Raw genomic sequence first — 6,389 nt, 5'->3', positions numbered from 1 at the left:
GCCCTTGTCATTAATGTTAGATAAGGTTCTATGCCCTGTGATGTTTTAACCAATATATGATTTCTCACCGAGTGTTTCCCCAATTCAACAGTTTCACGCTGCGCCATGGCAAACTTTAGGTGCAGTGTTTTAATATCACCTGTGCCTTTTGACCTTATTGTCTCTGGTTTTTCAAATAGGTCTACGCGCCCTAGGTTAACATAGGAATCCCTAACGTTATCAACCAGGGCAACCATGGGATTTTCCATGCATACTCCAAGGAGAGACAATCCCGCACTGTCAGGCCCACCTCTGCGTTGGTCCAAATCTTCAACCAACATACTAGGGGCTTCACTCCCACACTATCCGATATGTACTTAATCCCCAGTTCCTCATGTGCACAGTATGCTGGCATGCTCTGTGGGACCTTCAACATCCGCCTTAGATATTTATTCTCTTCCCTTTGCAAGTTGGTGGGCTTAACAAAACCCCACACCTCACTACCATACAAGACTTTAACACAGCAAATGGAATTATACAATTTTAAAATCATGCCTGGGGTCCAACACCCCAACCTCTGCAATTGAACCCATGGATCTGTTCAGGGTCAGACACCTTTCCTCTATTAGGTGTTTGAAGTTCAGACGGTTGTCAAAAAACACACCCAAATAGGCAAAGGCCGGGACTTTGCCTAGGGTGTGTGAGCCTATGGTATAATTATATTTTTTACTGGACTTCTTTCCCATCTCCATCACATATGATTTTGCAAGATTAGAGGACATATCCAAGTGATCCATGAATTTCACGAAGCCATTTATTTAAAGCTGCAAGCTATGTGGGGTGCGGGCCAAAAGCACCGCATCGCCTGCGTACAGCAGCACTGAACTGTTTTGTCCCCTATTCTAGGCATATCAGCCTCGATGTTCCGCAGGATGGCATCAAGACCGTTAATATATATAGTAAACAAGAATGGCGCAAGAATACATCCTTGTCTGACCCCACTAGAACACTTAAAAAGCTCCCTGACTATCCCCTCCTTTGTGTATCTTACAGTTGCTGTCGTGTTGGAGTGCAGTGATTGAAGGATGTTTATTATGGCTATGTCTATCCCAAGGTCCCTCATTAGACCCCACAACTTATTGCGATTCACATGATCAAAGGCTGCAGTAAGGTCCATAAAGGCGAAATATAGCACCCCAGCCTTCGCTATAGTATATTTTGCGGTGATAAGGTATAGGTTAAGACACTGATCTTTGGTGGATTTTCCCGGGCGAAACCCATATTGCACATCTGTGGTAATTTGTGTCTCCTCTGCCCAACACATTAACCTGTTTAAAAACACCCGCCCCAGGACCTTCCCTGCGACATCTATCAATGATATCGGTCGGTAACAATGTGGACTGGCCCTGTTACCCTTTTTAAAAATCGGCACGATTATAGCAGAATATCAGGATGCTGGCATAATTGTATTTATTGCTGCGTTCAGAACCCTTGTTAGGAGGGGGGCCCAGACTTCGATGTTAGACCTGAAAAGGTCCGGTGGGATCCCGTCTGGCCCCGGTGCCTTGTTCCTCATCAGGCCCTCTATTCCTAGGGTTACTTCATCCAAGACAACGGGGATGCAACCTAGTTGCATAATTGAGGTTTGCTGTTCATCCTGACTAGCAAAATGATTATACAGTCCCTGAAAATGCTCCTGCCATTGAGCTGGGAGAAAATTATTATTTAGCCCCGGCTTGTTTGGGTCTGAGAAATTGGGGTTATTAATTACTTTCCAGAAGCAGGCGGAGTCCTACGATTCAGCCGCCTCTGTAAGTTCTTTCCATGTAGCACGTTGGAACTTCCCCTTTCTTCCTTTGACAGCTAACTTATAGCTTGCACGACAAGCAGCCACCAGTTCCCTATCTCAAGGCTTCTGTTTAAGTGCTCCTTTCAACTTTCTCAGGGCCTCTGAACATTGGCTGTCAAACCACATTGGGGGGGGCACCACTAGACCCCCGTGAGGGGGACTTCAATAAATTATCTACCAGATGTGAGATGTTCGTGAAGGCCTCAATTAGTTCTGCCCCTTCCACACCTAAATCTAGATGTTCCATTATTTCCTGCTGCCCTCTATCAAATAAAGAGGCAATAAAAGTGCCAGTATCGACCTGGGCCCATCTGAGCCTTCTACCTTGATCCGTGGCAACAACTTCCGTGCACCCTGCTTGTTTATCCATCACTTGCAACTGTGACTGTGTTCCAAGCACTAAAGTAAGCGGGTTGTGATCACTGAACACACTATGTTCGATATCAAATCTCAGTCCACCTCCCTTTAATAAGGGAGTGACAAAGATAAAATCAATGAACGAGTGACAACCTCTCCCTTTGAATGTGGGGGGACCCGGCTAATCCTTTTATTGGTAATCATGTCCATCGTGTGAGTTAACTCATATGGGTGTAATATGCCAGTGAGTTCTCTCCCCACCTGGGTATGCTCCAGATGAGGGCCTTTTCTTAATGGTCAGGATAGCCAATCATCCTGTGCCACCCTCAATTGGGGGCAAAGGTGACAGTTAAAGTCTCCTACTAGTGTCAATTGAGATTGAGCCATCCCCTTCCCTCGTGTCTTTTCTAGGCAAGTACTTAATTCATGGAAGCTGCAGTTTGACATTGCATAGTAGACATTTATTAAAATTACCCTGAAGCAATTATTTGTAAGTTTTAAACTTTGAACAACCTTTGAATCCCAGGCCAGATTCTTCTATTTGCCTTGTAATCTCACATCTATAAACATGATCAAAACCCCCCTCAGCTCTTCTGGATACTGATCTGACTGCTGGAGAAAAGAAGGATTTATAATCTTCAATAAAGAAGTTCTTGCTTGTCTCCCATGTCTCCTGAAGACATATTATATGGAACTCCCTTACATGGGTGAGCCATTGCTCATCACCAAATTTGCTGGATAATCCCGCTATATTCTACGAAATGATCTTTATATCTCCTCCACTACTCCCCAGATTTAGATCAATGGGCCCACTGTTACTCCACGGGCTTGCAAACTCCCCCACCAGGGATGTTTCCCGATTATCAACTTCGATGGACATAGCCGGGGATAGCATTGTTATCCCTGTAATGGGTTCCACGCTCCTCTCTGCTGCCCCAGTATTAACCAAATGACTCTTGCTGGCTCCCCCCTGAACCTCCCTAGGTGGGAGTCAATCGTTTGTCAGTCAGATCCCTCAGTGATGCAAATGCATATGAGGATACCCCAAATCCAGCAGCCCAATCAAATCCATGACCCTTTCCTGCATAACATTGAACATGGTTAATACTAGGCCCTGGTCTATAAAAATATCCCAGGGGCAAAGGTTTGATGCTGGACTCTATGGCAAATGCACCAGTTGAATACAAGAGGATATCCTGGGCCAATACAGGGTGTCTGAATGTGACAATAACACAGTCCCCCCTGGAAAGCTTTCCTTGAGTTACCTATCCAGGCGACTCCCTCACCATAAGCAAATGCCAATGCTCTATGATATTAAATCCAGCATACTTGCACATCCAGTGCGCCACTTTGTTAATCAACTGGGGGGTGGTCTCCTCCTGTGTGTTGTCACACCCAGGCACACCTGTCAATACCACTTTATATGGGCAGCTTGCCATTGGTAGATCTATTACTGGGAGCTCGGCACTATGAGGGACCAACAAACTGTCTTCCCCTCCCCTCAAATGGTGAGTTTCAATGCCCTTTTTTGAATTATGCTGCCTTCTCTCCAACTCGGCTACATCTTGTCCTCCCTTCATATCCCTTGAATTCCTTACGGTCTCAGATCGTGATTTGGGACGGGCATCTGAAACATTCGATTGGGGCAAGTAAATTACATTTTCATTACCCCTCCCAGGTCTTTGGGAAAACCCAGGTTCAGGGCCAGTTGAGGGTACTGGGGTTGGGGTCCTTGTCCTTGTTTCCACACCTCCCACTGCCCCCTGCACCACAACTGGTGTGAGCGCTGCTTGAGCAGGATGGTTACAACAACAACCCCCCCAATTTAGCTGATGAGTATTTGACCTATTCAGTTTACCACCACCATTTTGCTGGAGATAATGTGACACAGGTTTGCATCTTGGGATGTGGTTTTTCCATCTCACTCATACCTTATAATATTTGTGGAAATCTGTTTGCCTCTGATACTTCCCGTTTGGCATCATATAAGTGAAATGTTTTGTTTTTTAAACCTATTTGAATCGTAGTTTCCATCACACTTCAGAATACAAACAAATACATTGCTGCCTCATGTGTACTTTCCTTGTTGCAAAGATAATGTGAAATATTGCTACCGTTTCTTTTACACATATTTAAGTGTAATTGTGTATAAGAAATAATATGGCATCCTTTCAGATTATCTGTACCCCAGTAAGCTTGTCATAGGCATCCTGCTACAAAATGCCTTCACTTTGAAGTAAGAGAAGGGAGGGTTAAACTGCACTTCCATGTTTAAAGAATAAGCAGCGGTTTGTCAGAAGACGTCGCCTGACGTTTGACCACTGTCTTTAAACACAAACCAAATGCTGCAATAAAACCAAAATTCGAAGGCCTCTTCACTGGTCGATTTCCTGCTGAATTTCTTCAATGTTCTTTAGAGGGTACTGCAGCTAGTTCACTCTAAATGTGCCTTTACCAGCAGTATGTTTTCCCCTGCATCTCATATCGATGGTTGCTGTCCGTTCAAATTATTTGTAAGATTTTAAAAAAGAAATGCTGGAATAACGTGCTTGCAGTACTCTAAAAATCAGGGCACAAGTGAAAGCTGTCCAGTGAAAGAAATTCGTTTTAAACGGTGAAAGTTCACATTGGGTTACTGACATTGACAAAGGCTAGGAGGTTGAAACGCGTTTGTCAGTTGTGATGGTTGCAAGCGATATGAAATAAATAATCTCTTGATATGGTAAAGCCCTGAGTGCTCAGCATATATCTGTTGACGTGGAAGTGTGTTTCCTTACAAGCTGAGGCACCCGCTGTGCTGAGAGCGGCGACAAACAACGGAGAAGTGTTAAAAAACTTCACTGAAAAAAACAAATTAAAGTAACTTTATCGTTAGGTGGAAATTTCAGTAACAATGTAATGTTTTCAACTAAAAAAACTATAGCTTGTGAATTTCAGTGTTTTGTTTTAGTTCAAAACGTTCTGTTGTCGCTGAAATGTCCACCTAACTATAAAGTTACTATAACCTTGGGTTTTTCAGTGAATTTCTAGTTTTTTATTTTTATTTAAAGTAATATTAATTACCATAGGTAAGGCCAACTCACCACCGAACAAAACATTCAGCTGTACAGAGTGGGGGGTTGGCCACCAGGTCCTGTAGCCAACCCCCTTCAGTCAAGCTACCCCAGACCACGCATGGCATTTGTCTGTGTTCGATGTGGGGTTGACCAAAGGGCCTGGCCTGCAAACAGACCTTGTGTCCAACCACCTGCAGGCAGCTACATCCCTGCTGGGAGAGGGTGGTTACGCGGCCACCCTTCCCAAGATGCTATTGGCCACTGAGACTCCTTTCCCAGGGCCTAAAAATATAATATTAAGGGAGGGGGCGCACAACCCCCCTCGCCGACCCTTGAGAGACCCCGGGGACCACATTCCCTAGGGCCAAAAACATTTATTTTAGAGGAAGTGGCTCGTGGCCCTTCTCCCCGATCCTACATGGGCCTAGTAACCCCATACCCTGGTGCCAATTCTAATTATAGGGGAAGCAGGCGCACAGCACGCTCACCAAGCCAACAGGGGCCCCATCCCCTGGGACCAAAACATATCTGTTAGGGGAGTGAAGTGCGCAGTTAACATAATGGAGATGGTAGCAGCTGGCCCCCCTCCCTGAGCCCATGCCTCTGTTATTTGTATGTGGGTGACCCATGCCTACCTTGGGCACCCACCTAGCAGCTAGTTGGCGGCTGGTGGGGGCCCAGGGCCCCTGTGGCCACAATTTGCTGTGCACAAACAGCGGTAGCCTGCATTGCTCCTTCTCATCAGAAGCAAATCTTTCTTCATGCTCCCACCAGGCGGGAGCAATCTGTGTTTTCCTGCCCGCAGGAGCATGGGCAGGGCAAAAATGTTTGCTCCTTCCTGGCCACCGGGAGAGAGCAAACATGTCTTCCCTGCACATTCTCCTGCAGGCAAGGAGGCATGTTTGCTTCCACCCGACTGGAGATTTCATAGGTTTCTGCTCCTAATGAGTAAGTAATAATTCCTTGATTTAGATATAAAAACAATATCTTTAATAGTTTTCCCAAATCACATTATGTACACTTTTGTGAATACAAATAATTAAAAGAGTAGAAAGAGTAAAATTTGACCATAAGCATACTTGCTACAAGATTTCAAATTGTGATTTGGCCCTCCCAGTCTTTACAAATTCTATTAAAGTACATATTCA

This window comes from Lissotriton vulgaris, chromosome 8 (genome assembly GCF_964263255.1).
Source record: "Lissotriton vulgaris chromosome 8, aLisVul1.2, whole genome shotgun sequence".
Taxonomy (NCBI): domain Eukaryota; kingdom Metazoa; phylum Chordata; class Amphibia; order Caudata; family Salamandridae; genus Lissotriton; species Lissotriton vulgaris.
Note: the sequence above shows the minus strand (reverse complement) of the source record.